This window comes from Hordeum vulgare, chromosome 4H (assembly GCF_904849725.1).
Source record: "Hordeum vulgare subsp. vulgare chromosome 4H, MorexV3_pseudomolecules_assembly, whole genome shotgun sequence".
NCBI classification, from domain to species: Eukaryota; Viridiplantae; Streptophyta; class Magnoliopsida; order Poales; family Poaceae; genus Hordeum; species Hordeum vulgare.
In genome coordinates this window covers 200083028-200108581 of record NC_058521.1, presented here as the reverse complement: position 1 = coordinate 200108581, position 25554 = coordinate 200083028, and positions in this window count along the sequence as shown.

Genomic DNA, 25554 nt, shown 5'->3' with positions numbered 1-25554 from the left:
CGATAAACACACGAGTCAGCGGAAGCAATAATATCTGAGTACAGAAATTAAACATGGGGTGCCTTAGATAAGGCTAGCAAAAAATATACAACATTCGAACGAGGCGAGGCCTTCTGCTCGTGTAACACCCTGGATTTTGCCAACTTCCTTTTCTTTTGATTTTGATCTGATTTTGCTTTTTGAGGCTTAACCGTTTTGAAACCTAAAGGGATTACTCTTGATTTCTTTTCTTAGTGGCTTTCCAACCTTCAAACCACCCCAAGATCTATCCATTTACATCTTGAGCCGATCTCAATATTCTTTTCGTAGGGAATTTTCCTTTTTCTTTTAAAGGAATAATCCTGTTTGCCTTGAGTTGTGAAGCAACCCCCATTTCTATCTCTCCAAAAATTCCCAAATAATTCAAATAAATCTATTGGATCATATCTTCCTTAGATATGAAAAAATATCTCCTTGCCATATTCAAAAATATTTCCCAAAAATTCCTTTTTTGATTCTACCGTATCTGTCAAGTTGTGAAGAAAGTACCCTTTTTATTTGCTTGATTGCTCTCAAAATTCGTGGGCACTCTTTCCTAGCCATATCATTGCGTCATGCCAAAGTTCAACTCAATATAGCTAGTAAATATTTCTTGGCAACTTTCCAAAGTTTCTGATCCAGAGGAAGCTTTGTGAAGCAAGTCCTAGCTAGGAGTGTTCAAATGAGTTGGAACTTTCCCATCATCTCAATATGCTCAAATAATGCCTCTCCACCAGATTTGAGCATCACACCTTCAACCATATGACCATAGCTCCAAATCTTTGTCTGTGGTCATTATTTGGATTTGTGAAGCAACTATATTTTATATTGCTCCATAAATTCTGAAATTTTTACCAAGACATTCTCCTATCTTTAAAATCTTGCTAAACCAATTTTGAGCTCATTTTAGTTAGCCAATTAATCCTAGTAATTCTTCTAAGTTTCTGTCGAGTGAGAAACTTTATGAAGGAAGTCCCACTTGGCCTTATGAAGATGGCATGAATTTTATACAACAGCTCCATTACCCCAAAGTATTCATCTCCTCCAAGTTTGAGCTGAATCCAAGCATGTACGTGAGTGCCACTTCAAAATCCCTATTCTGGACCAGATTAGCTAGTTCCAAAGCAACCCTGTCCAATTTTGATCATGTGATCCTCAAACTTCCCAGGTTTGTAGTCCCTCCTACCCTAAGCCTCCCATACATGATGCTTGTCTCTTATCTTCTTCCTGTTGATCGCAATGTGGCGTCTAAGTGTGCTGCAGGTAACTTCCAGTGAAGTTTCCCATCACCCTAGTGCTTCCTTTAGTGATCCATCACCTCCAGGCTGCCTTGGGGACCGAGGACTTCACCCGAGACAAGGTGTGCCAGCCCCTCGTGTCTCCTTAGTGCCAGTGCACGTGGTGACCATGCCTGCGGCATGGAATAGTCGCGCTCTGTGCAGTGGAGCCCTTGGCCTCGTCGATTTTTTCTCTCCCTCGAACTCTAGTCATGTCCAACAGCCTCCCCTCGTCGTCCCCTTCCTCCTGGAACCTTTTCCCCCTCCCGAATCTGCCTTGCCGCGCCTCTACAAGCCCCGCCCTGTTCTGATAGTGCCCATCGTCGTCGCTTTCTTCCCCGAGCCTTCCCGAGCTTGTTTGAGCCATCTCATCCCCTCCTCGAAACTGCTCGACGCCGCTAAGGGCCAACCACATTGCCCTGGAGCTCCAGTGCGCGGCTAAGCTTGCCACAGTGGCCGTCCTTATTGGCTCTTGTCGTTGCGGCTATTTAACCAGCCCCGGGGTGCTGCGACCGTGCCATCCTCCTCTCCTCCTCCCCAGCATCCTCCCCAATCTGTTGAGCGAGGTCCCGGAGCTCCCTTGCCCTCCAATCGCCGCTATGGCCGCCGGAGGTTTCCTCTTAAATTGGCGCAGTGTCATGCCTCCCCTTCCCTTTCCTCGCCAGCCGAAGGTGCCCTGTGGTCCGGTGTCTCTCCCCATTCTCTCGTCTCACCGTCGGAGGCCCTGTGGCAGCGTGCCCAGGATCCAGTCGCCGCCGCCGCTCCTGAACACCGCGAGCCGTCGTCGCCCCGTCCCCTCTCCATTGCTGGTGATACTGTAGACGGGTGCGGCTCCTCCCGTCGGGTGCGTCGGTGCCCTCACATCGACCTAAGGTGGCCGCCGCTGGCCGAGTGCCTGGCCTCGCCATCTCTCCCGTTGAGAGGAGGAAGAAGACGACGCCCAGGCCAGGAGGGCCCCACGTCCCGCGGACTCCACCTTGCAACCGCATGGGGTTCGACCGTGCTGCTGACCTGGATAAGTGGACGCGCCCCTCAGCATTTCCGTTTTCCCTGCAGCATAACATATTCTCCCTGAGCGCGCAACCATTTCTGCTGCCACGGGCCCGGATGAGAATATTTTTATTGCAGATTAGTCCGTGGAGGAAAATCCTTCATATATTTTTACCCGTAGCTCCGATTCGGGTGATTCCAAAGCCCACGTCTTCATCTCGTCGAGCCCGACAAGATGGTACCATTTCCGCCATGTGATCTCACAGTGGAAATGACCATGTTGCTCTTGCCGTAAACAACCCTCCTCCGAGAGAGAACTGTTTCCGGCAATTCCCTCGGCGAGTTTCTCGCGCTGCTTCCTGGTGGTTTCATCATCCCACGCAAGGCACAACTTTCATTTGCTTCATTGCATTGCAATATCATAGTCTCATTAACGACTTTAATAATAAATATATATCTTTTGATAGTCTGGATTGTGAGTATGAACTGTTGAATAAATTATTACCGAGATGAGTACGAGATCGTTAGTATCTTACACACTAGTCGATGCCATGAGGTTGAGATTACTATCTATGATTACCTGGTGATTATGGATCAACAGTAGTGGCTTGAGCTTATTAATTATCGGATTGCTAGGACATCGGTGTGTCAGCTGTGACAAACATATTATTCGGAGATAAGATAACCTAGTTGGTTGATCACAGTGACATGTCTGGGCTCATCAATGCAACCACATTTGCCGATATGGGACAGCCTTGACTTGGTCTGATTGCGTGCTCTTTCACCAGTACCTCCAAGGTTGGTTGTTAACGAGATGGTTCCGCCAACCAGTTCTCATACCCAAGTTATAAATATTACCCTCATCAAATATATATAATGGTGTTGAGAATTCCAGATAACTTCAGTTCCTTTGGCTCAAGTTGTCCATGACCGTGGACACGGCTAATCGATTAGGTTTGAGTACTCTACAGAGTTTTGCACACGTTCCCCACAAGATTTGATCGCCTCCATGTATGTCCTCGCACTTCAGGGTATTTGAAGACCGGATGATCAAAACATGGTCTTTCAACGGGTCCCTTTGTATCCCTGTTGGTGCCCATCCAATCCTACCGTTCTTCTACATCTGCTAGCACCGCCTGTCCAGAGTCGCCACGTTGTCCAACCAAGCCAGAGCCCATAATGACTTGTGGCTGTGCAGGTAAGCCTTGGGTCTTGAAAATATCCGTCCGTCCCTTTGAGCCTGGGTGAAGCTTTCCGCAAGATGTTATAGCCGTCTCCAGCATCCAGAGTTGCATTGCATCACGTGGTCTTGAAAATCTTGTCTTAACCGGTCTTGGTTATTTAATCAACCCCGCATCACTCGTGTTATACACTCAACCGAAATCCCGTCTACTCAAGCATAGCAATATGAAATGTGTCATCCCGGGCCAAGTATCGGGGTTGTTGGGTGCCTACCACATGATACTACAATATGTAACCATAATTTCCAAGTACCTAGTGAGCATGCAAATGGGCATAGGATGGTAGAACTACGATGCATAAAACATAGGTGATACATGATCAAATGACTTGCCTGGTGATGTTGACGAAGAAGAATTTCTCGAGAAATAACTTGATAGACTACTCGTCACTCTCCGATGAAATCTATATAACAAACATATCATTCACATAAGCACTCATACTAGCAATCATTCTAGCAATCAAAACAAAAGAGAGAGCGAATAGGAATCCGAAGGAAACTTCAAATAAGACTAGGGAGTCTTCTACTACGTCAAACACTAAATAGTTTTCGTCTAACAGAAATAAAATACTTAAATAACAGGGAACTAAGATATAAATTTAACTAAGATAAAATAGAGTATTTTTCACCAAAACTTTTTGAAGGTATTTCCAAACGGGATTTGAAACAGTGGAGAAACCAATTTCAAGTTATTAGAGAACAAGAATTGATTTCATGATACATATAAAAATAAAAATCAAAACTTGTTGCAAACCTACTGGTAACTAACAGAAACAAAACATAATATTTCTGAAATATAAAAGAGAATAATTTGAAAACAATTATAGAAAAGGAAATAGCCATAATCCTAAAAGAGGTGAAACAGAAATTGTTTCACAAGAAACAATAAGCTAAAGTACTCAAACAAATCTGAAATTTTTACCACTGATACATAAGATCAGTAGTGATCACTAGCAAAAAGAATCAAATTAAAAGCTATTCCTAAACTCCTGGAATAAGCAAAATAAGGTTTACACTAAATCTGATCTAATTCAAATTTAAAAATTTCAAAAATAGACAAATTATATGTTTTTAAAAACTACATAAATTTTTTGATCTACTGGAAAAAGAATCAACCTCATTGGATCTCCACATCAAAAGTTATGAGCAAAAGAAAATTGAATCTGCCTCTATTTTTGAATTAAAACCGAAAAGTAAAACAAACAGGGAATCCACGTGGCGGCTTCCAATTGGCTAGGGGGGGTGAGTGTTGCGGCGATTCAAACAAACGGCCGGCTTTTAACAAAACTGAGTCGGCTAACTAACTAAATAAAAATAAACCACTGGTTCTTTTAAAAGAACCGAAGGGGTATTCTAGATCTAATCTAGCACGTTGCTTAAAGATCTAACAGTAGGAAGTAAAACAAAAGAAAAAAAAGAAAGGAGAGGGAGTTACCTGCGCTCCTGGCTTGTAGCGACGGTAGGGAGGACGGTGGCGTGGAGGGGCTTCTTCGGCGAGGGGGGGTCGCCGGCGAGGGTGGGGAAGGGCGGAGGAGGGTGCCGACGCTTGGGGCAGAGGGGCGAGGGGGGGGGGTTCCTGGCGGAGCTCGTGGTGAGGGGGCGTCAGGGGCTGCTCCAGTGGATCTTAGCGTCCTGGCGAGGACTTCCTAGCAGGGAGCTCGGTGTGGATGGGGAGGGCCTGCAGGGGCGACGGTGTGAGAGGTGGGCGTGGAGTGGTGTAGCGGGGTAGGGGTGGCGGCAGGGGGTACTAGGGAGGCCTCGGCACAGGGTAGGGGAGGCGACGGGAGAGTTCCTGTGGCCAGCTCCGGCGAGGTTCACAGGGGGAGGAGGAGGTGGGGAGAGGCGGCGGTTCCAACGGGAATGGAACGAGGAGGACCGGGGCCTTCTTATAGGGGCGACGGGAGAGGCTAGGAGGGAAAAATCTTTGCGAATACCGGAAGGGGAGGATTTCTTGGCTCCCTGCCATGGAAGGTGCCTGAGCACGGGAGGAGGGAGTCCAGAGGAAGGAGAAGATCCTCTCTCGGGCCAGAATAGGAAGTTCCTTAATGGGCCAGGGTAAGTTTCCAAAAAAAATGATTTACTTCCTAATAATTAAAACACGACAGAATAAATATGAAAAGGAAATAAATTCCTTCCCGAAAATATAAGTGTTATATACGACAAATATCAGAAAAGTAAATCCGAGAAGATTTTGGAGGGTCATTTTCCTCCGCTCTTTCTTGCGTGCAAGAATTTTGTCAGGGCATTTTCTTGGGGATGAAAAATATAGTAAAGCAAGGGCAAATATTTGAAAGAATTCAAATGCAAAACTCCGTTCAAATTCTTTATAGTTGAAGAAGTCATGTCATCTTCTCTTATTGCTTTTGAATTTGAATTTATCGGAGAAGGGGAAAGTCATTTTATTCCCTCTCATTCAAAAGTTTTGAAAATTTTCAAATTTCACACAAGTTTCAATCACTCAAGCAAGCAAACAAACAAACTAATAATTATATTAACATTCCAAAATTTGGGATGTTACAGAAGATGTGGAAATTGCTATTTAACCTCTCCAAGGACCGCCTCGGTCAAAACCAATTCAACTAAAGTTGAAGAAACCGACACCCGCTAGTCATCTTTATGCAACGAGGTGCCGTGTCAATCAATGAAACCAGTCTTTCGTAAGCATACGAATAATGTCGGTCTGGGCCGCTTCAATCCAACAATACCGCTGAATCGAGAAAAGACTAAGGAGGGCAGCAAATCGAACAACACCGTCCACAAAACCCTTTGTGATCTACTCGAGATAACATCTACGCATGAACCTAGCTCATGATGCCACTGTTGGGGAACGTCGCATGGGAAACAAAATTTTCCTACGCGCACGAAGACCTATCATGGTGATGTCCATCTATGAGAGGAGATTTGGATCTACGTACCCTTGTAGATCGTACGGCATGAAGCTTTAAGAAGAGCGGTTGATGTAGTGGAACGTCCTCACGTCCCTCGATCCGCCACGCGAACCGTCCAACGAACCGTCCCGTGATCCATCCCACGATCCCCTCCGATCTATTGCAGAACGGACAGCATCTCCGCGTTCAGCACACGTACAGCTCGACGATGATATCGTCCTTCTTGATCTAGCAAGCAAGACGGAGAAGTAGATGAGTTCTCCGGCAGCGTGACGGTGCTCCGGTGGTGGTGAGGATCTACTCCTGCAGGGCTCCGCCCGAGCTCCGTAGAAATATGATCTAGAGGAAAGACCGTGGAGTTTGGGGTCGGGTTGCCGTGGCAAAAGTTGTCTCAAATCAGCCCTAAGACCCCACTATATATAGGAGGGAGGAAGGGGAGGAGCCAGCCTCAAAACCGAAAGGTTTGGCTGGAATTGGAGGTTGAGGAGTCCTACTCCAATCCTATTTGGAGTAGGATTCCACCTTCCCACTTGGAAAGTCTTTCCACCTTGTGTATTTTCCTTCTCAAACCTTATGGGCCTTAGTGGGAACTTATTCCAGCCCACTAGGGGCTGGTTTATATCTTTCGGTCTCATGTGTTCCGAGGCCATGTCTGCACATGCTAGGCTCGTCAAGCTTAACCCGAGTGTTCCGCGTGTGCAACTGTTTTGCACCCGTTGTATGTGAACGTTGAGTCTATCACACCCGATCATCACGTGGTGTCTCGAAACGACGAACTGTAGCAACGGTCCACAGTCGGGGAGAACACAATTTCGTCTTGAAATTTTAGTGAGAGATCACCTCATAATGCTACCGTCGTTCTAAGCAAAATAAGGTGCATAAAAGGATTAACATCACATGGAATGCATAAGTGACATGAGATGGCCATCATCATGTGCTCCTTGATCTCCAGTCTCTCGTAAGAGTACGAGTAATGTCAGTCCGAGCCGCTTCGATCCAACAATACCGCAGAATCAAGAAAAGACTAAGGAAGGCAGAAAAACGCACATCACCACCCACAAAAACTTTTGTGTTCTACTCGAGAAGACATCTACGCATGAACCTAGCTCATGATGCCAATGTTGGGAAACGCCGCATGGGAAGCAAAAATTCTCCTACGCGCACGAAGACCTATCATGGTGATGTCCATCTACGAGAGGGGATTTCCGATCTATGTAACCTTGTAGATCGCACAGCAGAAGCATTAAGAAACGGAGTTGATGTAGTGGAACGTCCTCACGTCCCTCGATCCGCCCCGCGAACCGTCCCATGAACCATCCCGCGATCCATCCCACGATCTAGTGCCGAACGGATGACACCTCCGCGTTCAGCACACGCACAGCTCGACGATGATCTCGGCCTTCTTGATCCAGCAAGAGAGACGGAGAGGTAGATGAGTTCTCCGGCAGCGTGATGGCGTCCTTCTCTTCTTTCCCACCTCCTTTTTTTTTTCTTTTCTCTTTGATTTTCTATCTATTTTCCTTCTTGGGCTGTCCCACCAGCCCACCAAGGGCTGGTGCGCCACCCCCAAGGCCTACGGGCTTCCCTGGGGTGGGCTGCCCCCCCGGTGAACACCCGGAACCCATTCGTCATTCCCAGTACATTCTCGGTAACTCCGAAAACCTTCCGGTAATAAAATGAGGTCATCCTATATATCAATCTTCGTTTCCGGACCATTCGGGAAACCCTCGTGACGTCCGTGATCTCATTAGGGACTCCGAACAACATTCGGTAACCAACCATATAACTCAAATACGCATAAAACAACGTCGAACCTTAAGTGTGCAGACCCTGCGGGTTCGAGAACTATGTAGACATGACCCGAGTGACTCCTCGGTCAATATCCAATAGCGGGACCTGGATGCCCATATTGGATCCCACATATTCTACGAAGATCTTACCGTTTGAACCTCAGTGCTAGGGATTCATATAATCCTGTATGTCATTCCCTTTGTCCTTCGGTATGTTACTTGCTCGAGATTCGATTGTCAGTATCCGCATACCTATTTCAATCTCATTTACCGGAAAGTCTCTTTACTCGTTTCGTAATACAAGATCCCGCAACTTACACTAAGTTACATTGCTTGCAAGGCTTGTGTGTGATGTTGTATTACAAGGTGGGCCCCAAGATACCTCTCCATCATATGGAGTGACAAATCCCAGTCTCGATCCATACTAACTCAACGAACGCCTTCAGAGATACCTGTAGAGCATCCTTATAGTCACCCAGTTACGTTGCGATGTTTGATACACACAAAGCATTCTTCCGGTGTCAGTGAGTTATATGATCTCATGGTCATAGGAACAAATACTTGACACGCAGAAAACAGTAGCAAAAAAATGACACGATCTACATGCTACGTCTATTAGTTTGGGTCTAGTCCATCACGTGATTGTCCTAATGATGTGATCCAGTTATCAAGCAACAACACCTTTTACATAGTCAGAAGACCCTGACTATCTTTAATCAACTGGCTAGCCAACTAGAGGCTTGCTAGGGACAGTGTTTTGTCTATGTATCCACACATGTATATAAGTCTTCACTCAATACAATTATAGCATGGATAATAAACGATTATCTTGATACAGGAATTTTAATAATAAGTATATTTATTATTGCCTCTAGGGCATAATTCGAACAGTCTCCCACTTGCACTAGAGTCAATAATCTAGCCCTCCCACCATGCGAATTACATTGAAATAAATCTAACACCCATAGAGTTCTGGTGTTGATCTTGCTTTGCCCGTGGAAGAGGTTGAGTCAGCGGGTCTGCTACATTCAGATCCGTGTGCACTTTGCATATATTTACGTCCTCCCCTTCGACGTAGTCGCGGATGAGGTTGAAGCGTCGTTTGATGTGTCTGGTCTACTTACGAAACCGTGGTTCCTTGGCTAAGGCAATGGCACCCGTGTTGTCACAGAACAAGGTTATTGGATTCAGTGAGCTTCGCACCACTCCAAGATCCGTCATGAACTGCTTCATCCAGACACCCTCCTTAGCCGCCTCCGAGGCAGCCATGTACTCCGCTTCACATGTAGAATCAGCTACGACGCTTTCCTTGGAACTGCAACAGCTTACCACACCCCCATTAAGAATAAATACGTATCCGGTCTGCGACTTAGAGTCATCCCGATGTGTGTCAAATCTTGCATCGACGTAACCCTTTACTGCGAGCTCTTCATCACCTCCATACACGAGAAACATCTCCTTAGTCCTTTTCAGGTACTTCAGGATATTCTTGACCGCCATCCAGTGATCCACTCCTGGATTACTCTGGAACCTGCCTGCCATACTTATGGCCAGGCTAACGTTCGGTCTAGTGCACAACATTGCATACATGATAGATCCTATGGCTGAAGCATAGGGGACGGTGCTCATATGCTCTCTATCTTTATCAATTGGTGGGCACTGAGTCTTACTCAATCTCATACCTTGTATAACTGGCAAGAACCCTTTCTTGGACTGTTCCATTTTGAACCTCTTCAAAACTTTATCAAGGTATGTGCTTTGTGAAAGTCCTATCACGCGTTTCGATCTATCCCTGTAGATCTTAATACCTAGAATGTAAGCAGCTTCTCCTAGGTCCTTCATAGAGAAACTTTTATTCAAGTAATCCTTTATGCTCTCCAAAAACTCTACGATTTTAACAATCAGTAATATGTCATCCACATATAATATTAGAAACGCCACACAGCTCCCACTCACTTTCTTGTAAATACAAGATTCTCCAACCAGATGTATAAACCCAAATGCTTTGATCACCTTATCAAAGCGTTTATTCCAACTCCGAGATGCTTGCACCAGTCCATAAATGGATCGCTGGAGCTTGCATACCTTGTTAGCATTTTTAGGATCGACAAAACCTTCGGGTTGCATCATATACAACTCTTCCTTAAGGAAACCGTTAAGGAACGCCGTTTTGACATCCATCTGCCAGATTTCATAATCGAAAAATGCAGCTATTGCTAACATGATTCTGACGGACTTAAGCATCGCTACGAGTGAGAATGTCTCATCGTAGTCAACTCCTTGAACTTGTGAAAAACCCTTTGCCACAAGTCGAGCTTTATAAATGGTCACATTGCCGTCAGCGTCCGTCTTCTTCTTAAAGATCCATTCGTTTTGAATAGCCTTGCGGCCCTCAGGTAGTACTTCCAAAGTCCACACCTTGTTTTCATACATGGATCCTATCTCGGACTTCATGGCCTCCAGCCATTTGTTGGAATCTGGGCCCACCATTGCTTCTTCATAATTTGTAGGTTCATTGTTGTCTAACAACATGATTGACAAAACGGGATTACCGTACCACTCTGGAGCAGCACGTGGTGTCGTCGACCTACGCGGTTCGATAGGAACTTGAACCGGAGTTTCATGATCATCATCATTAACTTCTTCCTCAACCGGCGTCGCAACGACAGGGGTTTCCCCTTGCCCTGCGGCACCATCCAGAGGGATGAGAGGTTCGACAACCTCATCAAGTTCTATCTTCCTCCCACTCAATTCTCTCGAGAGAAACTCCTTCTCGAGAAAAGCTCCGTTTTTAGCAACAAACACTTTGCCCTCGGATTTGAGATAGAAGGTGTACCCAACTGTCTCTTTTGGGTAACCTATGAAGATGCACTTTTCCGCTTTGTGTTCCAGCTTCTCAGGCTAAAGCTTTTTGACATAAGCATCACATCCCCAAACTTTAAGAAACGACAACTTTGGCCTTTTGCCATACCACAGTTCGTATGGTGTCGTCTCAACGGATTTTGATGGTGCCCTATTTAAAGTGAATGCAGCTGTGTCTAATGCATAACCCCAAAACGATAACGGCAAATCGGTAAGAGACATCATAAATCGCACCATCTCTAATAAAGTACGATTATGACGTTCGGACACACCATTAAGCTGTGGTGTTCCAGGCGGTGTCAACTGTGAAACAATTCCACATTGTCCTTAGTGAGCACCAAACTTAAAACTCAGATATTCACCCCGACGATCAGACCGTGGGAACTTGATCTTCTTGTTATGATGATTTTCAACTTCACTCTGAAATTGCTTGAACTTTTCAAATGTTTCAGACTTGTGCTTCATTAAGTAGACATGACCATATCTACTCAAATAGTCAGTGAAGGTGAGAAAATAATGATATCCGCCGCGTTCCTCCACGCTCATCGGACCGCACACATCGGTATGTATGATTTCCAACAAGTCACTGGCACGCTCCATTGTTCCGGTGAACGGGGTTTTAGTCATCTTGCCCATGAGGCATGGTTCGCACGTGTCAAGTGAATCGAAGTCAAGTGACTCCAAAAGTCCATCGGTATGGAGTTTCTTCATGCGCTTTACACCAATATGACCTAAGCGGCAGTGCCACAAAAACATGGCGCTATCATTGTTAACTCTAACTCTTTTGGTCTCAATGTTATGTATATGTGTATTATCACTATCAAGATTCAATATGAACAATCCTCTCACATTGGGTGCATGACCATAAAAGATGTTACTCATAGAAATAGAACAACCATTATTCTCTGACTTAAAAGAGTAACCGTCTCGCAATAAACAAGATCCAGATATAATGTTCATGCTCGACGCAGGCACTAAATAACAATTATTCAAGTTCATAACTAATACTGATGGTAAGTGAAGTGAAACAGTGCCGACGGCGATTGCATCAACCTTGGAACCATTTCCTACGCGCATCGTCACTTCATCTTTCGCCAGCCTTCGCCTATTCCGCAGTTCCTGTTTCGAGTTGCAAATATGAGCAACAGAACCGGTATCGAATACCCAGGCACTACCACGAGAGCCGGTTAAGTACACATCAATAACATGTATATCAAATATACCTGATTTTTCTTTGGCCGCCTTCTTATCAACCAGATACTTGCGGCAGTTGCGCTTCCAGTGACCCATACCCTTGCAATAGTAGCACTCTGTTTCAGGCTTAGGTCCAGCTTTGCGTTTCTTCATCGGATTGGCAACAGGCTTGCCGCTCTTCTTTGAATTACCCTTCTTCCCTTTGCCGTTTCTCTTGAAACTAGTGGTCTTATTCACCATCAACACTTGACGCTCTTTACGGAGTTCAGACTATGCGACTTTGAGCATCGCAAACAACTCGCCGGGTGACTTGTTCATCCCTTGCATGTTGTAGTTCAACACAAAGCCCTTATAGCTTGGCGGCCGTGATTGAAGAATTCTGTCAGTGATAGCCTCTTGCGGGAGTTCAATCCCCAGCTGAGCTAGACGGTTTGAGTACCCAGACATTTCGTGCACATGTTCATTGACAAACGAATTCTCCTCCATCTTGCAAGCATAGAATTTATCGGAGGTCTCATACCTCTCGATCCGGGCGTTCTTCTGAAAGATAAACTTCAACTCCTGGAACATCTCATATGCTCCATGACGCTCAAAGCGACGTTGAAGTCCCGGCTCTAAGCCATACAAGACTGCACATTGAACTACTGAGTAGTCCTCCTTACGTGTTAACCAAGCGTTCTTAACATCTTGGTCAGCCGTAGCGGGTGGTTCATCTCCTAGCGCAGCATTAAGGACATAATCCTTCTTCTCAGCTTGTAGGATCAACTTAAGATTACGAGCCCAGTCTACAAAGTTGCTTCCATCATCTTTCAACTTAGCTTAATCTAGGAACGTATTAAAATTCAGGGTGACTGTCACGTGAGCCACGATCTACAACACGAATATATTCAAAGTGGACTTAGACTATATTCAAGATAATTAGAGTTTAACTTAATCAAATTATTTGCTAAACTCCCACTCAAAAAATACATCTCTCTAGTCATTTGAGTGGTTCATGACCCACTTACACTAGCTCAAGTCCGATCATCACGTGAGTTGAGTATAGTTTCAGTGGTAAGCATCCCTATGCTAATCATATCAACTATATGATTCATGATCGACCTTCCGGTCTCATGTGTTCTGAGTCCATGTCTGCACATGATAGGCTCGTCAAGCTTAACCCGAGTGTTCCGCGTGTGCAACTGTTTTGCACCCGTTGTATGTGAACGTTGAGTCTATCACACCCGATCATCATGTGGTGTCTCGAAACGACGAACTGTAGCAACGGTGCATAGTCGGGGAGAACACAATTCCGTCTTGAAATTTTAGTGAGAGATCACCTCATAATGCTACCGTCGTTCTAAGCAAAATAAGGTGCATAAAAGGATTAACATCACATGCAATTCATAAGTGACATGATATTACCATCATCATGTGCTCCTTGATCTCCATCACCAAAGCACCGGCACGATCTTCTTGTCACCGGCGCCACACAATGATCTCCATCAACGTGTCGCCATCGGGGTTGTCGTGCTACTCATGCTATTACTACTAAAGCTACATCCTAGCAAAATAGTAAACGCATCTGCAAGCACAAACGTTAGTTTAAAGACAACCCTATGGCTCCTGCCGGTTGCCGTACCATCGACGTGCAAGTCGATATTATCTATTACAACATGATCATCTCATACATCCAATATATTACATCACATCGTTAGCCATATCACATCATAAGCATACCCTGCAAAAACAAGTTAGATGTCCTCTAATTTCTTGTTGCATGTTTTACGTGGTGACCATGGGTATCTAGTAGGATCGCATCTTACTTACGCAAACACCAGAACGGAGATATATGAATTGCTATTTAACCTTATCCAAGGACCTCCTTGGTCAAATCCGATTCAACTAAAGTTGGAGAAACCGACACTCGCCGGTCATCTTTGAGCAACGGAGTTACTCGTAGCGATGAAACCAGTCTCTCGTAAGCGTATGAGTAATGTCGGTCCGAGTCGCTTCGATCCAACAATACCACGGAATCAAGAAAAGACTAAGGAGGGCAGCAAAACGCACATCACCACCCACGAAAACTTTTGTGTTCTACTCAAGAAGACATCTACCAATGAACCTAGCTCATGATGCCACTTTGGGAAACGTCGCATGGGAAACAAAAAATGTCCTACACGCACGAAGACCTATCATGTTGATGTCCATCTACGAGAGGGGATTTCCAATCTACGTACCCTTGTAGATCGCAAAGCAGAAGCCTTAAGAAACGCAGTTGATGTAGTGGAACGTCCTCACGTCCCTCGATCCGCCCCGCGAATCGTCCCACGAACCGTCCCGCGATCCGTCCCACGATCTAGTGCCGAATGGATGGCACCTCCGCGTTCAGCACACGTACAGCTCGACGATGATCTCGGCCTTCTTGATCCAGCAAGAGAGACGGAGATGTAGATGAGTTCTCCGGCAGCGTGATGGCACTCCGGAGGTTGGTGGTGATCTCAAATCAGCCCTAATAGCTCCATATATATAGGAGGAGGGGAGGGGAGGCCTGCCTTGAGGCTCAAGGAGCCCCAAGGGCTGCGCCACCAAGGGAGGAGGAGTCCTCCTCCAATCCTAGTCCAACTAGGATTGGAAGGTGGAGTCCTTCTCTTCTTTCCCACCTCCTTTTTTTTCTTTTCTCTTTGATTTTCTATCTATGGCGCATAGGGCCTTCTTTGGCTGTCCCACCAGCCCACCAAGGGCTGGCGCTCCACCTCCGAGGCCTATGGGCTTCCCCGGGGTGGGCTGCCCCCCCCCCCCCCGGTGAACACCCGGAACCCATTCTTGATTCCCGGTACATTCCCGGTAACTCCGAAAACCTTCTAATAATCAAATGAGGTCATCCAATATATCAATCTTCGTTTCTGGACCATTCCGGAAACCCTCGTGACGTCCGTGATCTCATCCGGGACTCCGAACAACATTCCGTAACCAACCATATAACTCAAATACGCATAAAATAACGTTGAACCTTAAGTGTGCAGACCCTGCGGGTTCGAGAAGTATGTAGACATGATCCGAGTGACTCCTCGGTCAATATCCAATAGCGGGACCTGGATGCCCATATTGGATCCCACATATTCTACGAAGATCTTATCGTTTGAACCTCAGTGCCAGGGATTCATATAATCCCGTATGTCATTCCTCTTGTCCTTTGGTAGGTTACTTGCCCGAGATTCGATCGTCAGTATCCGCATACCTATTTCAATCTCGTTTACCGGCAAGTCTCTTTACTCGTTACGTAATACAAGATCCCGCAACTTACACTAAGTTACATTGCTTGCAAGGCTTGTGTGTGATTTTGTATTACCGAGTGGGCCCCAAGATACCTCTCCGTCATACGGAGTGACAAATCCCAGTCTCGATCCATACTAACTCAACGAACACCTTCGGAGATACCTGTAGAGCATCTTTATAGTCACCCAGTTACGTTGCGACGTTTGATACACACAAAGCATTCCTCCGTTGTCAGTGAGTTATATGATCTCATGGTCATAGGAACAAATATTTGACACGCAGAAAATAGTAGCAACAAAATGACATGATCTACATGCTACGTCTATTAGTTTGGGTCTAGTCCATCACGTGATTCTCCTAATGACGTGATCCAGTTATCAAGCAACAACACCTTGTACATAGTCAGAAGACCCTGACTATCTTTGATCAACTGGCTAGCCAACTAGAGGCTTGCTAGGGACAGTCTTTTGTCTATGTATCCACACATGTATATAAGTCTTCATTCAATACAATTATAGCATGGATAATAAACGATTATGTTCATACATGAATTATAATAATAACTATATTTATTATTGCCTCTAGGGCATAATTCCAACAGAGACCCCTTGGGGCGTGACACCCCTCCCGATGGTCCCCGAACCCCTCCCGGCACTCCCGGTACAATACCCATGAGCCCGAAACTTTTCCGGTAATGCCCGAAAACCTTTCGGTAACCAAATGAATTCATCCTATATATCAATCTTCGTCTCCGGACCATACCAGAAAACCTCGTGACGTCCGTGATCTCATCTGGGACTCCTAACAACATTCGGTAACCACACATATAACTCAACTATACCAAAACATCGCAGAGCCTTAAGTGTGCAGACCCTGCGGGTTCGAGAACTATGTAGACATGCCCCGAGGTACTCCTCGGTCCATATCCAATAGCGGGACCTGGATGCCCATATTGAATCCTACATATTCTCCGAAGATCTTTTCGGATGAACCTCAGTGTCAAGGATTCAGGCAATCACATATGTCATTCCCTTTGTCCTTCAGTATGTTACTTGCCCGAGATTCGATCGTTGATATCCGCATACCTATTTTAATCTCGTTTCCGGCAAGTCCCTTTACTCGTTCCGTAATACAAGATCCCGTGACATACACTTAGTCACATTGCTTGCAAGGCTTGTGTGTGATGTTGTATAACCGAGTGGGCCCCGAGATACCTCTCCGTCACACGGAGTGACAAATCCCAGTCTTGATCCATACTAACTAAACGGACACCTTCAGAGATACCTGTAGAGCACCTTTATAGTCACCCAGTTATGTTGTGACGTTTGATGCACACAAGGTATTCCTCTGGTGCCATTGAGTTATATGATCTCATGGTCATAGGAACAAATACTTGACACGTAGAAAACAATAGCAATAAAACGAGACGATCAATGTGCTACGTTCATAGTTTGGGTCTTGTCCATCACATGATTCTCCTAATGATGTGATCCCGTTATCAAGTGACAACACTTGCCTATGGCCAGGAAACCTTGACCATCATTGATCAACGAACTAGTCAACTAGAGGCTCACTAGGGACAGTGTGTTGTCTATGTCTTCGAGGTCTTCATCTAACACGACAACAAAGGAACAAATAGACTCTACAAGACTCGATCTTCTCGAGGATCGGGCAACTCATGATCAACTCATAGAATGAGATATATAGACGTCCCTTGAGCTGAAACACAACACTCATGATAGAAACGAGGAAGTGAGGCATATGACAAAGGTTTAATTGGTAGGCAACAAATCCACGCATAAAACAGATGATGACGAGGTTTCAAAGTAGCGAAGATTAAGTTACGCTTCATACCATAACGGGGCACCTTAGGAGGGTGACTCGTAGGGTTATTCCCTTAAGTGGGAAAAAGAATTACTTTTGATACAATATCATTAGAACTCTTCCTACCAGAGTAAGGCACTTCCCAAATGATCGTTTGAAGGAATTTGAAAGAATGGCATACTCAGGTTGGAAAGAAACTAGAGTCATAAAACAACTCGGCGAACGGAAGGCAGAATCCAATTACTACCGAGGATATAACCTAGTGTCTAAGCATGCTCTCAAGAACTTCAGAATTTCCATATTCATCAATGTTTACCAACATCCGTGCCAAGATCTTGGTGACACATCTTACTACTATGATGAATAGTGATGGAGGATGCACATGCAAAGGAAAACAACACTTCCTCAGATTTCACCTTAGATGTGCCAAGGGAACGAAATCTGGTTAATCGACCGAGAGACATTTAGCACTCCGCTTCTAATGTTCTCCTTGATGTACTAGCACAAACCAATTACAGGTCGGACTTCGGGCTCTTAGGGGATCCATGAGGAACAACTTCCAGAATAAGTCATACAAAAACCTCACGGAAGATGGCTAAGATTGCTGATGCAAGATATTATAATATCAAGTCTTCCGGCTAGGTGTCTTAGCCATTACATCACTTTACCGGGTTACATAGGGACCAATATTATAATTCTTGGGAAAAGTTCCAACCATTATAACTGCGTGAGATTCAGCTCCGGTTGGTGACACGATGCTTCAGACTCAGCACGTATGAAAAGAAGGTTTGCAAAACAAATCGACGAGATAACGTTGCGAGATTCTCAGGAAATGAACTATTGAAGACAACTCCAAAACATGAGCTGGTTTGCAAGACCCACGTGAACACACTGCCCAAGGCAATGATGAGCACATGAAAAGTCTTACAATCAAAACACTACCGAGTTCTGGGTGGGAACCATCATTGCGGATGACGAAGCCATGTGCAAGTCCGTATGGTACCTTCAGGAATGGCACTTAACTTCTTTTCCTTGAACAAATCAATCAGTGGCTTGGTGTCCTAGGAAATACATATGGAATGGAGGTAGCTAATCTCTCAGACCATAGAATACTTCGCACGTGCATGACTGACTTGAGATGATTCCGAAGGAAACAAATTAACTTTTCTCGAATTCACGACGGCAACTTGCATCAGATGCACATGAATTAGAGGAAGTCACTTCTTACACCTAACATATGCCTCGTGCTCGAGACACGAAGACAATGTCTACAAAGTTCACAGTACTAACTTAATGTCCAACATAAATCATGGAACAAATGAAAATGTTGCCGATGGGCTCAACAACAATTCATCAAGATACCCATATAAATGGATTTCCACAACTATGTGAGCAAGATAATAGCATTGGTGAGAACAAAGAATACAATGGTGTAGGCTCAAGGAAATTCATGAGTAAGACAGCGTTACGAAAATCTTTGGCTCTGAGTTTGATTTGACAATAGCCCATACTCAAATCAAAATTGGACAAGATAATATATGCAACAATTGATCACACGAATCAGCCGATGACAATATCATCTTCTTCAGACTCACACAACAGAAAAATATCCTTTTTAAATGAGCTATGTTTCGGCGAAGCTTTTATCTTCCAACTCTCCAAGTTGTTGTTTAGCTTAACCAACTAGCTCGGGGTATCCAAAATGGATTCTTGGAGAAGGGTGGCGTATAGGGAAGCCAATTTGATTACAAGATCTATCATAACGGTCAGGAAACAACCTGGTAATACTTCCGAGAAGATATTCAGAATATCACGAACCACCTTTATATTATTAAGCTCGGGAACAATCTCGCTTTTCAGGGCAAGATGATGTGATCAATAGAGCGAGGGATTGACACAATCCTAACCCATCGATCGAAAAGTGCACCATGAAACATGGACTAGGTAGCACGGTCAATCTTAGGATGACGATTCAATCACCATCACCATAAGAGTGAATTTATTGTCCATTTACTACCAAGCAATAACATTGCTAGGAGTGTTGATTTCTCACATCATGGTTCACTTGTCGATATTCCAGTTACAACCAACACGAAAACCGAGGAATGAATAATGATGGCGAGAAGTATCACTACATCTAGAGTTCCTAAGAGATGGTGCAATTCTCACGACACTCTTCACAAAAAGAGGGTAATACTCCCAGATAGAACAAAACAAAAGTTGGGTTATCATTTCGATCTGCGGAATACAACTACTTTGACCCAATCCAAGAAATGAATGAGGCACTGGAGTTTGCTTCTCCCAGTCATTCGAGGATAGAACAACTTGACAGACCACAGGAATAACAGACATCGATAACACGAATGCACAACTACTCTTGACTATCCTCAAATGGATGAAGGTCAGAATACCACTAGATAGGGCCAACTCAAGAGCATATGATTTATTGTGTTGTGGATGCATAGATTAGCATGTCCAACGAGTTCAACATAATTCTTCCAGATAACCCATGCAGAAGAGAGGAGTTGGCAGAATCACAATATGGAGTAGACAACTCATCACCAGCACTCTTGTTACGATCTTTAGTTCACGAAGAACTTCGGCAAAGATGATTCATAGTGTTGGAAGAATTATATACCATGAACCTTGGAAGCTACAACAAGGTTACTAATCATTCTAAAGGAACTAGCAACACTATCAACGGAAGTGAGTAGAATGATCATTGGATTTAAGAATCCAGAAATAGAATACCTACAAACTAATTAACATCACGAGATTTTTTCGAAAATGATGGCCAGAACTATCACACTGGAAACATAAAGCACATCTAGACTATTGGGTGGTTTTCGAGGTGACATGGTTTCCTAATACTTCAACAATAGGTCGAGGTAATAAAGTACCTCAGCACAATGATTGGTGTGCTTTGTCTAGCCAAAAAGACATTAGAAATAAGAGGAAGGAATTTGCAATTGCATCAGATTGTTTGGGAACTTTGGAAAACTCGGACAACATAACGGCCGTACGGGCATGAATTATGAGGCAACCTGCAAGAAAATTGACATCATAACAATGAATTCTTATGTTGACACTGATGCTTGAAGACAACAACTTTTCTATAAGTCTCCAGCATAGTAACTCGTCATCTTAATGAATAGATGAGAAAGCCTAATTCTTAAACCCCATAGAATAAAGAAGAGGATGGCGCAGAATAAGAATGACACAAGGAAAGTAGTAAAAAGAGCCTTACGTTCCCTTACACAAACAATTCCCTTATATAACGAAAGAGTTGCTAAACTCAACATCGTCCAGTTTGGCTTGGTTATCCTACATAGAGTCAAGCTCTGATAACAAAGCTGTCGGGACCCCGATCCTGAGTCATAAGAACCCAGCCTGTAACACATAACATCACTTTGCGGCCTCATGCACTGTAAACTCCACGGCTGCCACCTTACCTTGGCCGGGACCGTTTGCGTCTTTTGGCTCACGTATATGAATATATTGCTAGCGTTCAAACGACAAAGAACCCGGGTCGACATGACTAGTTATAAACCCAAGCGGGACATCCGTACAGGGACAGGAATACATAAACCAGCAAAGCAGGTGTCGTTCAGCAGCGTGTGTAGATGAGTCATAGCAAGCTACAAGGACTCCATTACACCGCGTGACATTTCCCCGAGGGGACAGACACAACAGCAAAGAAGGATAGACGCCGGTCAATCAATGTGTATAGAGTAGTATCAAGCTACCAAGGCTCGATAGAAGCAGAAAGAGGCATTTCCCTGTAAAGAGTACTACTAAAGGCACACAACTAGGTGTCGAATCCCACACATATAATGCATTTCATAACATACACACAATATGCACTATATGCGTAGATACAACATGGCATCACAACATAACTCTATGACTCAAGATTTTATTAAAGATTCATATGAATCAATATAGTATGATATTACAGACAAGGGTCTCGTGACCCGTCACTCAAGTCATACAAACGACAAGTGGAAGCACAACATGTCTGGGTACAGACATCTACTAAAAGTGGCTGGAAGAGCCTGAAAAGCTACTACGAACCTACCAAAGGAGTCAGACCTCTGTCTGGGATTCCCAAGCTATTCCGGTCAACATCGAACATGTCGCCTAGAACCTTTTAAAGAGACTAACTCTTCTCTGCAAAAACATAAATAAAGCAACCGTGAGTACAAAGGTACTCAGCAAGACTTACATCAGAACTATCTACATATGCATCATGTACCAATGAAAGGGTTGTTGGGTTTGATTGCAGCAAGCCAGCTTTGACTCTTGGCTAACCTGTACTACGACTACAAGTTCTTTCTTTGAGGTGGGATAGTGCACACGAGTCCACATATTCACCAATTCAATACACCACTATGGATCCACTCTCGTCTCCCTACGAGAAGGCCTTCCATAGCACTCACACTTATTTTGCATGTTTTAGAGTATCCATTTAAATTGTGTATGTACCACGTAATGTTTCCAAGTAATCCATATCCGAGGACGCGGCTATTCGAACATATTAATTCATCCTGCAGGGGTATACTTCTTCACACATGCTCTCACCACTTAGCACCATATGCACGTCATGCATCTCGACAACCTTCAAGCGGAAGCACTGGCGTGGGTGTCGGCCACGATCGTTAACCACACAAGACCCTAGTCCAGGTTTATCGCCTATTTGAGACTGAACCCGCAAGGAAGTCTGGCCGAGGTTTCCTCTATGGCCCCAAACGACGTGCACAATGTTCCCAAGCCCACCATCCTGGTGCCACTTGGTACACTGTGCCACTGTGTATCTACCACAGAGAAGCCTACCCCGTCGAGCAGAGCTAAACACGGCCACCAACACTTTTCCTACAAACACCAGAAACTAATTGCAATTCCTGGACAGAGATCTAGGCAATTAATAAGCCGAGCGGAGTCATATTTCAGGGCCCAATGCATGGTATTATCTTGTCCTGGATAACATACACATAACTCAACTCCTAAGGACGGTCCCAATGAGACAACCCACCATGTACTCCTACATGGCCGCTCATCGCTACCTTACCAAATCAGATTCACACTTTTACTCTCACACTATAGGGCATGAACACAACCATTCCGATTCATCATCTAGATGGATCAGACCTGACACGACTCTAAGCATAGCAGGCATTGCAAGCAAGCATGGATGAGTAAGCACAACAAGGCTCGAGAAGTTGCTACTCATGCTAAGTGGTTTCAACTATTTACCGTGACAAAATCAGATCGTGCAGAGGAGTGGGTTCAACTACCGATAACATGTACAGTTGAATCGTGTTTGTCCTAATGGAGTAAAAGAGAGAATGAGTGAGAGAGTGGGTTTATATGAATATGCTCAAGGGGGGTTGCTTGACTGACACGTCTGAAGATAGCAATGAGTCTTCATCAATGTCAATGATCACATCGTCGGAACCATCGTCTACCAAGAGGGAACAGTACCGGAAACAGGAAAGAACAACAATTACTTCACGGAAATGCAACACTATGATGCATGATCAAGAAATGGAAATGAAATGTGGCATGGCCAATATAGCTACCATTTCTTAGGTTGAAGCTGGATTTGGATCAGGATTCAAATACCACTTCAAGCACGGTATTTTCCGGATACCCTTTTAATTGATTTGACCTGATGCTCAAGTATAACTTGTTTTATCATGCATGAAGATGACAATTTGAGGTACTGGTTTTCCTAGCTCAATGTTTGATCATAGTAATTGAAGTGGAATTCAAATAGGAATCAAATTACAACTCCAAACTATTTATTAAATTTACCCTATTGATCATTTTGCCTATTTGGTGTTGTTAACTTTCTCAAACCAGCATGAAAATGCCATAATAAGATTCTTTGGATTTCTCTGACCATTTTTCATATATATATTATTTTCATTGGACTTACAGATTATTTTCTATGATTTTTAGAAGCTTCGGGCATTATCTGGATTTATAATAAAACAGAATTAGTATTTACTGCATCAGCACTGCGACAGCACTGCATCATTATTGCGTCAGCAGGTCAACTAGCCTGGGTCAGGTCAAACCTGACACCCACGGCCCACCGGTCAGTGACACAGGGCTAATCCCCGATCAAACCCGAGGCTAATCAAGCTTTTACCCCATGTGGGGCCCTGTGTCAGCATCTCTGGGGAGGGGGTTTAGTGGTTAATGGCTGGCCACGTAGGCCCCCACCGGGAGGTGGTCGCCGGCGATTGAGCCGTGGCAGAGGGCTCGCCGGAGCTGTGCTAAAACACGCTACAGGGGATTATTTGCGACGTGGTTTGCGGCTACAGGACGTTGTTCAAGCGGTCATTCTGGTAGGGGGTAGCAAGAGGGCTAGGGTGGCCAGGAGAGGTGCCGGCGACGAGCATGCGCGGCGGACGGAAGTCGGGCTTGTCGGGGAGGAGCTCAGGGAAACGCTAATGAGCGGGAAAGAGAGGGGAAAGGAGGAGGGGCTCACGGGGGTTTCATTTTTGGCATCGGGGAGGTCGGAGTGGCCCGATGGCAGCTGATCGATAGCGGCGGATCTCGGTGACCGGAGATGGGGAAGACGACGGTGGTAGCTCGATTCAGAGGCTTCGGCTCGATTCTCTTGGTGGTCAGGAGCTGCTCGTACAGGCGGACGTAAAGAGCACGTCAGGGAGGCGAGGGGTGGCTGGAGACGAGCTGGAGGCGAGCTTGGCGATCTCGGCAATGGCGGCAACGAGGGAAAGCAGAGAGAGCGAGAAGAGGGAACTAGGGAGAGGAGAGGAGGATGAGCTCGAGATGGTCTGGGACATCTCCGGGCGAGGAGATGAGGGCGGGGACGAGCAGGAGGTGGCAAGCAGGAGGTGGAGGCCGGCGCACGCGCTGCTGCCACGCAGCTGCTCGGGGAAGACGACGAGCAGGGGGAGGCCCTGGTGGGCTGGGCCGACCAGGTGAGCAACAGGTAGGTCTCTCTCTCTCTTTTTCTTTTTCTGTTTTATTTCTTTCTGGCATTTGGATTTAGGTTTTAAAACAAAATATTTAATTATTTTATAAAACCCTAAATTAGTGTTATGTGACAGAGATAAAGATAATCAATGCCACATAATAGTTTCAACATTTTTGAAACTTTTATTTTAAAATAAAACAAAATAACTCCATTCCAAAAAGTTATTTAATCAAATCAAAAATCCTTTTCAAAATGTTCCTGTGACTTAAAATTTTGGTTTGACAAATTTATTCCCTGTCACTATTTTCCCAAATATTTGGAACATTTTCCTGGTTCCTTTTAAGGTAATAATTTTATTGCCTTTTTGTCAATTTCAATACATTGGGCTTGATCACTTCCCAAAACAAAAACAAAAGAGTTGGAATATGCATGCATGAAATGCAATGGCAAGCTAGGCAAACTTGGGCTGTGACACAGTATCAGGCATAGCATCATCAGGCAAAGCAGTATCAAGCATAGCATCATTAGGCAAAGCACTATCAAGCATAGCATCATCATAAGCATCATGGGCAGCAGAAGTAGCATCATCAAGCACAGGCGACATATCAAGATTTCTAGCAGGAGGTGATGTCGCAAACTTACTCAAAACTGAAAGTGAATCAAGTGCAGAGCTAGATGGCAGTTCCTTACCTCTCCTCGTAGTTGAGGGCAAGGTTTCAGTTATTGGATCTTTCGGATTCCTCATAGTGACCACCAGACGTCAATCCCAGGTGACAGAGAATATAGTTGTGCTTCCCCGGCAACGGCGCCAGAAAAATGTCTTGATAACCCACAAGTGTAGGGGGTCGCAACAGTTTTCGAGGGTATAGTATTCATCCCAAATTTGTTGATTCGACACAAAGTGAAGCGAAAGAATATTCTCAAGTATTAGCAGCTGAGTTTGTCAGGTTCAACCACACCTGAAAGATTTGTGTCTGCAAGCAAAGTATCAGTAGCAAAGTGGTATGATAGCAACGGTGTCAGAAAAACATCTGTTGACGGCAGACTATTCCTAACTTGTTGTATCAATGGGCAAGTAAATAGCACGTTGATGGGGAACTATTCTTGAGAATAATGCTTCCCCGGCTACGGCTCCAAAAAAGTCTTGCAATAGGTAACAGCAAAGTAACAGCAGTAGTGACAGCAGTAGGAAGGAACAGCAGTAGCAGCAGAGTAACAGCAGTAGCAATAGAGTAACAACAGTAGCAGCAAGGTAACGTAGCAA